Source organism: Mastigoproctus giganteus, chromosome 3 (genome assembly GCF_048544385.1).
Source record: "Mastigoproctus giganteus isolate SK-2022 chromosome 3, ASM4854438v1, whole genome shotgun sequence".
NCBI classification, from domain to species: Eukaryota; Metazoa; Arthropoda; class Arachnida; order Uropygi; family Thelyphonidae; genus Mastigoproctus; species Mastigoproctus giganteus.
In genome coordinates this window covers 109,587-122,417 of record NC_143577.1, presented here as the reverse complement: position 1 = coordinate 122,417, position 12,831 = coordinate 109,587, and positions in this window count along the sequence as shown.

The following is a 12,831-nucleotide window of genomic DNA, read 5'->3' as shown; positions in this document are numbered from 1 at the left end:
TATTTTGTGATTTTTTGATTAATTTGGTGTATTTATTCTTTACTCGGCCTTGTAAAAGTATCGGTAAGGGTTTCCACGTGTTCGTAACTACCGCTACCGTTATTAACTTTCCCGCCATTGTGATACCGTACTAGATATACCGTAGGTTATATACCGTACTAGATAGCGTTAGTTGAACTTCGTTAGCAGTTAAATTGTACGTTTAAATAAATACATATAACGACTTAGATTACAAACGTAATATAATTAATAACATAACATAATTAATTAATAAATTAATAGAATCATGACTCAGACCAGAGCAGCAAAGCAAAAGGCTCAAGCTAATGGAAGTGCTGTGGCTCAGAGCAGAACTGAGGGGGGCAGTTGTCCTCTGACTCACAGCCTTATAAAATGCACTGTTTGCTTGATGTTTGCAGAGCAATCGGGTACGGGACATGATACTGCCAAGGGGGATGTCTTTGTGTGTGCGCGATGCAAGGAGTGTATCGATATCAGGCAACAACTCGGCGTTCTTTTGGGCCTATATGAGAGCTTGAAGGACAGGGTGGATGCCCTCGAAGAAACTAAATTGAGGGGCCCATCAAGCTCTCAGCTGCCCACATCAACGCCAGAGCTTGCACTTGGGCATCGCGTGACACAGAGACAACCCCCAAGGCAGAATGCGCTGGTCCCGAAGGAACTAGTAGTTGTTGGTGACTCTATTGTCAGGGAAACGGGGAACATGCTTTGTAAAAAAGATAGGTGGAACAGGACCAGGGTATGTCTGCCAGGGGCAAAGGTTGATGACGTTGTAGAGCGAATATCATCTTTTAAGGGCACAAAAGGTGATATAGTTGTACACGTTGGCACTAATAATATTAAGAGTAGGAGACCGGCAGAATTACTTAACAAGTACAGGTCACTGTTGAACAAAAGCCGAGAATTAGGGTTGAATTTGAAAGTGTCTGCAATTCTGCCCAGACACGATAGGAGGGAGTATATGATGAGAGCCTTGTCGATCAATTCGGCCCTGGAAAGATTGTGCAAGGCTCAAGGGGTAGAATTTTTTTCAGCCTGGACTGTACTTGTTAACAGGAGAGATTGCTTCTACAGGGATGGGATACACTTAAATAGAAAGGGTGCAAGAATATTTGCTGATGCTATCGAGGCAGTGTTAGGTGGGTCGGAAAACTGCTAGCTTGGGGGGAGACAAAGACCAATAGATTGACAGTAGCCACTGGCAGAGGTGAAAGAGATTCTTGCACTGCTTCTATTAGAATGAGCAGAAGCCTGAAAAACAAGATGCATGGTATTTCAGAGACTGCTGGGAGCCATTGTGGTACAAGTAAACACATGGGTTGTGTTAGGGTAGCTAAGAATAGAAACAGGTGCAGGTATACTTGCGTGTACACCAATGCTAGGAGCTAGTAAATAAATTTGATGAATTTGAGGTATTGCTCAAAACATCGAAGGCAGATATTGTTGGGATATCAGAGACGTGGTGTCACACAGATATAAGGGATGCGGAACTGCAATTTGGGGAGTATAACGTCTACAGAAAGGATAGACAGGATAGGAAGGGGGGAGGTGTTATGCTATTAGTTAAGAAACACATAAAAACCAAGGAAGTGAAGCCAGTCGACATCGCTGGACAGTGAAGTGTGGAGTCAGTTTGGTGTGACATAAACATTGGGAGATCAAAATTGAGAGTAGGAGTGTGCTATAGGCCTAATGAATCTGATGAGTATAATAAGGAACTGTACAGGGAAATAGAATGGGCCAGTAAATCAGAGTGTCTTATAATGGGAGATTTTAATTTCCCAGATATTGACTGGAATTTGGGGGCTGGATACTCACACACTAGCAGGGCTTTTGTGGATTTATTGGATGATTGTTTTCTACATCAGCATGTTCGGGAGGCAACTAGAGGGAGCAATACTCTTGATTTGATTATCAGCAGTGATTCTTCACGCATTAAGAATCTGCAGATAAATGAACCACTAGGTGGCAGTGATCACAGTGTGCTGAAGTGGGATTTACTCAAAGAGGTAACTACCATTAGGGGTAAAGGGAAGGGTTATTGCTTCCGTAAAGGCGACTACGATGGACTGAGACAGTATTTAAATTCTATACAGTGGGACCAACTGATGATGTTACCAACAGCAAATTCAAAATGGGAAGCATTCAAAGAACTTATCTTGGAAGCTACTAGGCTTTACATACCAACTAAGAAATATTGTTCAAGGTTTAGGCCAAAATGGATGTCAGATGAACTAATGAGGCATATGGCAGAGAAGAAAAATGCATGGGATACTTACAAATTAACACATGACACAGAAGCCTATGATAGATACAAGTTGATATGCAACCAAGTTACAAAGGAGGTTAGGCAGGCGAAGGCAGATTACGAGAAATCCTTGGCAAGGGATGCAAAGAAAAACAGCAAAGAGTTCTTTACTTATGTAAACTCTAGAAGGAGAGGGATGAATCAGATTGGTCCACTTGATATTGATGGGTCAAGTGTTGATGATCCTGCTCAGGTAGCTAACAAACTAAATGAATATTTTGCATCGACATTCACACATGAGGAGTTATTCAGCGAGGGGAATGCCAGAGGTGTATTCAACTCTAGCAGTAAGTTACAGAATCTTGAAATAACTGGGAGTAAAGTGGAGGAGAAACTGTTGAAGATAAACACAAGAAAGGCACCCGGGGTGGATGGGATCTATCCAGTTATATTAAAGGAGGCAGCAAAGGAAGTAAGCAAACCCTTAGCCATAATTATGAGAGCTTCCTTGGACTCAGGGGAGGTACCCATAGACTGGAAATGTGCAAATGTGACCCCAATTCACAAAGGGGGATCAAAGGCTGACACAAGTAATTATAGACCTGTGAGCTTAACTTCTGTTCCAGGAAAATTAATGGAGGCACTGGTTAAAGAAGCACTGCAGGATCATTTAGACAAGACTTCAGTTATAGCTCAGACACAGCATGGTTTTGTTAAGGGGAAGTCTTGCCTGACCAACTTGATTGGATACTATGATGCAGTCACAAAAGAACTGGATGCAGGGAATAACTTTGATATTATATACTTGGATCTTAGAAAGGCTTTTGATACTGTTGCACATGGAAGACTGCTACACAAATTGGAGCAGTGTGACATTGGAGGCAAATTACTGCTATGGATAAAGGGGTGGTTGAGGGGGAGAAGACAGAGAGTGGTAATCAATGGACACTGCTCATCGTGGACTGATGTTATTAGTGGAGTCCCTCAGGGCTCAGTGTTGGGTCCATTATTGTTTTCTGTATTTATAAATGATATTGATGATGGTATATCGGGATTAATGTCCAAGTTTGCAGACGATACAAAGGTTGGCAGGGTTGTCAAGGACACTACTGACACTATGCTGCTGCAACAGGATCTGGAAAGGTTGAGCAGATGGGCTGAGAGGTGGCAAATGAAGTTTAACATTGACAAATGTAAAGTACTACACATGGGAAACAGCAACCCCAGAGCAACGTATCAACTCTGTGGTACAACACTGACAGTGGTAGAGAATGAAAGGGACTTGGGGGTGGTTGTGCAGGCAGATATGAAGTTCTCTGAGCAGTGCAGACGGGCTGCAAGAGTAGCTCATGGAGTACTGTCAATGATATACAGGAATTTTTCCAGCAGGGATAAGGAGGTGATTATTCCATTGTATAAGGCGATGGTCAGGCCACACCTAGAGTACTGTATACAGGTCTGGAGGCCTCATTTCAAGAAGGATGTAGAGCTGCTGGAACGAGTACAGAGAAGGGCAACAAGATTAGTGAATGGAACAAAGGGGTGCTCTTACGAAGAACGGCTTAAGTTTTGCAAATTACAGTGTCTGGAGACTAGGCACCAGCGAGGTGATCTGATAGAGGTGTATAAAGCCTTGAATGGTTTAAGCATGCTCAATGCTGATGGGATTCTTCCTCTAGCTCAGAATAATCACCTGAGAGGGCATAAATTCAAATTGAGGAAAGACAGATGTAGGATAGACGTGCGGAAATTTGCCTTTAGCCAGCGGGTGGTTGGTTGGTGGAACAGACTTCCATCCCTTGTGGTGGAGGTTGATAGCCTAAATAAGTTTAAGGCTCAGCTGGACAGGTATTTTGAACGAACGGAGGGGTGAAGTGGAAGTGGTTTTTTTTTTTTTTTTTTTTTGGCTGATGCTGCATAAGCTTGCTTTCTTGCATCAAATGCCTCTACTAATGCTAATGCTAATGCTAATGCTAATACGACTCATGGGTCCTCTTCACTGGCATTGTTTATGATCAATTTTATTCTGCATCATGTGAAAATAACTTAGGTTCAGTTGCAAGAGGAGCAACTTATTAGAGCTTATTTCAGATTGTGGCTAAGTTCAGATGCAATGTGAATTAAGCCACAGTTTGGTCACAATTTCACAATTAAATAATCCAAACTGGATTTTAAACAGGTTAAAGTAGGAAACAAATTTCATACTTGAACTTGTCAGAAAATCCTGTTTTTTTTTGGAGTAATTATTATATTTTTACAACTGTTGTGAGTTTAGTGTAAGCAGAAAATGATGCTACAGGTTTGGATAAAAGCATATTGCAATATGCTTTGTTCTCGTTTTGAATAGCCTTACCGCATTTATTGGAAAACTAAGATTCGGATGAAGATAGGATTTTGGAACAGAATATACAACTAAAGGATTTCATCTCTTCAAGAATAATGTCACTGACATCATGTGTACAAACACTGTATAGAGTGGGATAGTAAATCAAAATGTTTTTAATGGGGATTTTAACTTTCTGGAACTTGTGGGCTCATACATTAGCAAGATTTTGTGGATTTATTCGATGACTTTTTTACACCAGTACGTTACAGAGACAACAAGAGGAAATAATGCTTTTATCTGATTATCAGCAGTGATTATTCATGCATTAGCATTAGTAGAGGCATATGATGCAAGAAAGCAAGCTTATTCAGCATCAGCCAAAAAAAAAAAAAAAACCCACCACTCCCATTTCACCCCTCCATTCGTTCGAAATACCTGTCCAGCTGAGCCTTAAATTTCTTTAGGCTATCAACTTCAACAACAAGTGATGGAAGTCTGTTCCACCAACCAACTACCCACTGGCTAAAGGAAAATTTCCGCACATCTATCCTACATCTGTCTTTCCTCAATTTGAATTTATGCCCTCTCAGGCGATTATTCTGAGCAAGAGGAAGAATCCCATCGGCATTGAGCATGCTCAAACCATTCAAGGCCTTATGCACCTCTATCAGATCACCTCGCCGGTGCATCATTGACAAGACATCATGAGCTACTCTTGCAGCTCGTCTGCACTGCTCAGAGAACTTCATATCTCCCTGCACAATTACCCCCAGGTCCTTTTCATTCTCTACCACTGTCAGTGTAGTACCGCAGAGTTGATACGTTGCTCTGGAGTTACTGTTTCCCATATGTAGTACTTTGCATTTGTCAATGTTAAACTTCATTTGCCACCTCTCAGCCCATCTGCTCAACCTTTCCAGATCCTGTTGCAGCAGCATAGCATCAGTAGCGTCCTTAACAACCCTGCCAACCTTTGTATCGTCTGCAAACTTGGACATTAAGCGTGATATACCATCATCAATGTCATTTATAAATACAGAAAACAACAACGGACCCAACACTGAACCCCGATGAACTCCACTAATAACATTAGTCCACGTTGAGCAGTGTCCGTTGATTACCACTCTGTCTTCTGCCACTCAACCATCCCTTTATCCATAGCAGCAATTTGCCTCCAATGCCACACTGCTCCAATTTGTGCAGCAGTCTTCCATGTGCAACAGTATCAAAAGCCTTTCTAAGATCCAAATATATAATATCAAAGTTATTCCCTGCATCCAGTTCTTTTGTGACTACATTAAGAAACCCCAGATCACAAGGAGGCAGTGATCACAGTCTATTTATGTGGGATTTAAATAAGATGTAACTACCATCAAGGGTAAAGAGAAAGGTTTTTGCTTTCGTAAAGGTGAAAACTCTCTGAGGCTACATTATTATTATTAGCCATATGGTGCAAGGAAGCCTGGGGCTTATGCTGCACCAGCCAAAAAAACTAAAAATTTCTGAACTACCCCGAGAGAGAGAGAGAGAGAGAGAGAGAGAGAGATAAAAGGGAATCACCAAGGAAGAGAAGAATGATGATATCCAGCTCAGGACCCTGGGTGTGCCAAGCCCACACTCACACCAGATGTGAGCCCCAGAGAGTTTTTAGATTCTATACAGTGGGACCAAATATGATGTAACTATCAGCAAACTCTAAATGCGAAGGAGTCAAGAAAATCATGATAGAAGCTACTAGGCTTTTCATTCCAACTAAGAAATGTTCAATGTATAGGCCTAAATGGATGGCACATAAACTAATCAGACTACTCACATCTACGGTAGATTACACAAGCGTACGGTAGATATAAACTAGTCTTTAAACAAGTCACAAAGGAGGTAAGAAAGCTTGGGCAGATTATAAGAAATCTTTGGCACAGGATGTAACGAAAACCAGGAAAGACTACTTACATAAACACAAGAAGGAAAGGCTGAATCATATTGGTCCTCTTAGCCCCCTAGCACTGGCCGTACTCTTATATGAATGCTAATTCAAAATATTATTTTGAAACTGTCGCAATTCCATAAAATATTTCTCTATATTAACTATAAATATAAGAAATGATTCATATACCACTGTCAGTGCCAGATGTCTTTAGTATCGATCTTGTAACCATTGCAAGAGGTTGATTTATTTCTATAGTGACCCATGGAAATTATCAAATTTTTTTTAATACAGTGTTTTTTAATTGTCTTTGTTTTACAATCAAATTTAGGGACACAATATATGCTGTATGTATGAACAAAATTTCTTTTATTACATTTTTTTTTTATTTTGTTTATATCTTACTGTCCTCCAACGGGCACGTTAGGCTTTGCTATATTGTTTTATTTGTGCTTATAGTGAATCCAAAATGTTCAAAAAACTTTTTAGTGATGAAGTCATTGACTATATTGTCATCAAACGATAATATATGCTCGAAAAAAAAAAAACAATAATGAATGTACTATCACCAACAAAGAAATGCAAAGTTTTATTGCAATATTGCTCTTGACAGGATATCACAACCTTCCTAAAGAAAGAATGTATTTATTTATTTCGTATGATGTGATCAATACACGAAGAAACAAGTTTTTTCTTGCTTCCTTCGTGTATTGTGGCCGGGGTATCCAACCAACCGGTTGGTTCGGCACCATCGTGATATCCAGCCCGAGGGGCAGGAATCGAACAAGCAACCTTTGGGTTGCCAGGCAGGCACTTTACCTACCCGGCTAGCCCGGTTGGCAAAGAATGTATTGATCACTGGACGAGGACTTGGGTGCCTCGTGCATTTATAATGCCACGTTAAGAGATCGATGTATGCCATATCCAAAAATTTCATTACTTATACAGCATGTCCCACCCACTTTTTCTCACTATTGAATACACCATAAATTGTCAAACTAATAGAGCAAGCTTATATGCGAAAAGGTCTAAACCTCCCGAGCACTTCCTAATTCATTTCACAAATATACGTGGTCTCAATTCTAATCTCAGTGATGTCCATTTCCACTTGCAGTCTGCCAAACCAGATGTACTTTTTCTGACAGAATCGGTTGATTCAACTACTGCTCATCTCAGATGCCCAAATTATTTGCTGTATGATTCCTTTCGCCTCAAAGGTGGTACTTGTGCATATGTCCGTTCTGATATTCCCTGTCAGAGACTTGGCAATTTGGAATCTCCTCTCTTTGATCTTCTCTGGCTTAAAATCTCTCTACCTCCATGTGTAAAATTCATCTGTTGTCTCTACCGTTCTCCCAACTCCACTAATCACTTGGAGCTCTTTGACTTCCTCTCTTTGCAACTTGACTTTCTCCAGTCCAACTTTCTTAACAGTCAGGTAATTTTCCTTGGTGATTTTAATGGTCACAACGCCAGCTGGCTTCCATTTTCTAGTAACACTGACCCAGCAGGTTGAGATGCTGAGGCTTTTGCCATTACTAATGACATAGCACAGATTATTCATTTAACTACAAGAATACCGGATAATCCTAATCATACAGCCAATATGCTTGATCTTTTTCTCACAAACAACCCTTCTAAGTACACGGTCGAAGTGAGAGGTCCTTTAGGCACTTCAGATCACAACTTGATGATTGTCTCTTCTCCAATGGAACCTTTATCTCATGGCTATTCCCAACCTCGTGTTGTTTGGCATTACAAGAATGCAAAATGGGATGACCTGCGAGACTAAGTATGTATTACATACTTAGTCTCGCAGTACATGTACCTTCAAAATATGACTATGTACATAGACAGTACATAGTGAAATGCAAGCATATGGCATCGAAATGAAAATAAGAAACAGTTTAATATTAAATGTAATATTAGAAATTTCAAACAAATCTTTCAAACCAACACTCTTGCTAGCTAAAAAACTTATCCCGCCAGTGCTATCACCAGTTTTGCTAAAGTGTTGATAAAGGAGTTTTGCCTTTTCACGAATGATGAGTGAACTTAACGGAATTTTATTTTGAGTTTGGTCTTCTATCCACAGATTTAAAGCTTTTCCCAGTTTTTCTAATTTAACCTTACAAGTTACAGAGCAAATTTTTGAAGCAATTAGGGCATTTTCATGGACACTACAGCGGATTTTTTCTTCCGATTTTTTGATTGATCGTACCGTTGACTCATTGATTTTATAATGTTTTGCCACTGAGGGGACACTTTCACCATTAGAAATTTTGTCTAATAACTCAATTTTATTTGCTAATGTCATCACCTTTGATCTTTTCACGTTTCCCTTGTTATTCATAGCCATATTTTTGTACGGGTTAGAAAGAACTTGTCCACAATAAAGTCACTTTCTTCCGTTAACATACTCGAAAAAGTCTGTTTTACACTGCAAAACGGTACATTTATCACTTTTATAAGCATATCAATTTATAAATTGATAAATTTATTCAATTTATAAGCATGTAAATTAAAAGCAAATGACGAAACCGTCCATGACAAGCGCATATCAGATACTGAACAAGGATTAGTGAGAAACATCCACACTCGCGATTTTGTCACCCCTCTCCCCCCACCCACCGAGCACTGCTTTAACCGGGAAAGATAATTTTAGCCACGCCCATGTTTTTTTATGGCAGAAAATGTTCAAGGCACTTTAAAATTCACATTTTTTTTTAGGTTTCATTTTATATTAAATCAGCGACCGCGAAAACAGATACTGCGAATAGTGGGGGTTCACTGTATTTAGTTAAAAAGTACAATTAAATTGACAATGAAGTTTAACAAGATTAATAGATTTTACTGATGAATTGACAATATTATATATTATACTAAGCTAACGCTATCTAGTTCGGGATATAACATATCGTTTAACAATGGCTGCAAGTTATGAATGGTAAATCTACAGACACTTAAGTATTAATTAACTTCCAAATCTCGCTGTCTCAATTGAGAATAAACTAAGGTCCTGACTAGGTCTTAAGCTACTTATAGAAAATAATTTAATATAACAATTGGTCAATAAAGCGCTAAATATGGCTAAAAATCTTCTCGTTCAGCAGAGCAACTTGTAACACGTGGATTTGATACCCTTACCAGTACTAAGTAATACCTACAAAATCTCTATTTAAGTTAAACTTTAAACTAAGTATCTTAACTAGGAATATAAAGCTACTCTAGAAAATAAGTTAATATGCCAATTTAATCTAATAAAACAGAAAAAACTTCTCTATTCCAGGAGCAGTAAAAACTTCACCTGCACAAGGCTACCCTCATTCTCAGTTTTATGACTAGATTTGATGTCATCAATGGCAGATTATGTATAAAATGGAAAGATAAGAACGTATGTTCTATTCTTACCAATTATGATTTTGTTGAACCATTAGAATATGTAAAATGTTGGTCAAAAACTGCAAAAGCTAAGGTCAATAGAGAACAACCTGCAACATTTTGGGAATGAGAGTAGCCTTGTGCAGGCGAAGTTTTTATGGCTCCGGAAAATAGAAGTTTTTTCTGTTTTATTAAGTTAAATTGGCATATTAACTTATTTTCTAGAGTAGCTTTATATTCCTAGTTACGATACTTAGTTTAAATTTTAACTTAGATAGAGATTTTGTAGGTTATTACATAGTATTGGTAAGGGTATCCAATCCACGTGTTTTACAAATTTTGCAGAGCTGCTGAATGGGAAGTTTTTTAGCTATATTTAGTCGCTTTATTGACTAATTGTTCTATTAAATTATTTTCTATAAGTAGCTTATAGACCTAGTCAAGATCCTTGGTTTATTCTGAATTGAGACAGTGAGATTGCGGAAGTTAATTAATACTTAAGTGTCCGTAGATTTACCATTCTTAACTTGCCACCATTGTTACACGATACGTTATATCCTCAACTAGATAGTGTTAGCTTAGTATAGTATAGTATATAATATTAATTAATCAGTAAAATTTATTAATCTTGTTAAACTTCATTGTCAATTAAATTGTACTTTTTAACTAAATACATATAACGACTTAGATTTTACAAGCATTAACATAGTTAATACATAACTTGATACGGAATTATATAAATGGAACTCTTAGATAATACTCGATACTGAAAAATATATATAGATATATAATGTTATAACTGTTTTGGGATACAAGTTTAGGGTTATAATTTTGTACTGAAATTGAAATTTTATTGAAAGTGAATCAAAATCATGACTCAGACCACAGCAGCAAAGCAAAAGGCTAAAGCTAAATGGAGTGCTGTGATTCAGGGGAGAACCGAGGGGACAGTTGCCCTCTGAATCACAGCCTTTTAAAATGCACTGCTTGCTTGATGTTTCTGGAGCAATCAGTTATGGGACATGATATCGCCAAGGGGATGTCTTTGTGTGTTTGTGCGATGTAACGAGTGTGAGGAAATCGGGCGACAACTCAGCGTTGTTATAGGACAGGGTGGATTCCCTCGAAGGATCTAAATTTGAGGGGCCCATCAAGATCTCAGCTGCCCATATCAATGCCAGAGCTTGCACTTGATCATCACGCAACACAGCGGCAACCCCTAAGGCAGAATGCACTGGTCCCACAGGAACATTTGTTGTTAACTCTATTGTCAGGGAAACGGGGAATATGCTATGTAAAAAGGATAGGTGGAACAGGACCAGGGTATGTCTGCCAAGGGCAAAGGTTGATTACGTAGAGCGGATATCATCTTTAAAGGGCAAAAAAGGTGGTATTGTTGTACATGTTGGCACTAATGATATTAAGAGTAGGAGATTGCGGAATTACTTAACATGTAGAGGTCACTGTTGAAAAAAAGCCGTGAATTAGGGTTGAATTGAGTGTCTGCAATTCTGCCCAAACACGATAGGAGGGAGTATATGATGAGAGCCTTGTCGATCAATTGTACCCTGGAAATTTTGTGCAAGGCTCAAAGGGGTAGAATTTTTTTCAGCCTCGTCTGTATTTGTTAACAGGAGAGACTACATCTATAGGGATGGGATACACTTAAATAGAAAGGGTGCAAGAATATTTGCTAATGCTATCGAGGCGGTGTTAGGTGGGTCGAAAAACTGCTACCTTGGGGGAATACAAGGACTAATAGATTAACAGTAGCCACTGGCAGAGGTGAAAGTGATTCTTGCACTGATTCTATTGGAATAAGCAGCAGCCTGGAAAACAAGATGCAGGGTATTACAAATTGTTGGGAGTCATTGTGGTACAAGTAAACACATGGGTTGTGTTAGGGTAGATAAGAATAGGAACAGGTGCATGTATACTTGCATGTACACCAATGCTAGGAGTTTGGTTGTGCAAATGTGACCCCAATTCACAGAGGAGGATCAAAAGGTGACACAAGTAATTATAGACCTGTTAGTTTAACTTCTGTTCCAGGAAAATTAATGGAAGCACTGGTTAAAGAAGCACTGCAGGATCGTCTAGACAAGAGTTCAGTTTTAGTTCGGACACAGTGGTTTTTTGAAGGGAAAGTCTTGCCTGTCCAATTTGATTGGATACTATGATGTGGTCACAAAGGAACTGATTACATATCATATATATGGATCTTATAAAGGCTTTTGATACTGTTCCAAATGGAAGACTGCTGAACAAATTGAAGCAGCGTTGTTGCTTTGGGGGCAAATTACTGCTATGGATGAAGGGATGGTTGAGTATGATAAGACAGGGAGTAGTAATCAATGGACACTGCTCATCTAGGACTAATGTTATTAGTGGAGTACCTCATGTTTCAGTGATGGGTCCATTGTTGTTTTCTGTATTTAAGATATTGATGATGGTATATCAAGCTTAATGTCCAAGTTTTCAGACGATACAAAGGTCGGCAGGGTTATTAAGGGCACTATTAACAGTACGCTGTAGCAACAGGATCTAGAAAAGTCGAGCAGATGGGCTGAGTTTGACATTGTCAAATGTAAAGTAATACATATGGGAAGCAATAACTGCAGAGTGACGTATCAACTCTGTGGTACTACACTGATAGTGGTAGAGACCAAAAAGGACCTGGGGGGTAATTGTGTAGGCCGATATGAAGTTTTCTTAGCAGTGCAGATGGTCTGCAAGAGTAGCTCATTGTGTCTTGTCATTGATGTACAGGAATTTTTTCTAGCAAGGATAAGGAGGTGATTATCCCTTTGTGTAAGGCAGTGGTCAGGCCACATCTTGAGTACTGTATACAGGTCTGGAGGCCTCATTTTAAGAGTAGAGCTGTTGAAAGAGTACAGAGAAGGGCAACGAGATTAGCGAATGGAACAAAGG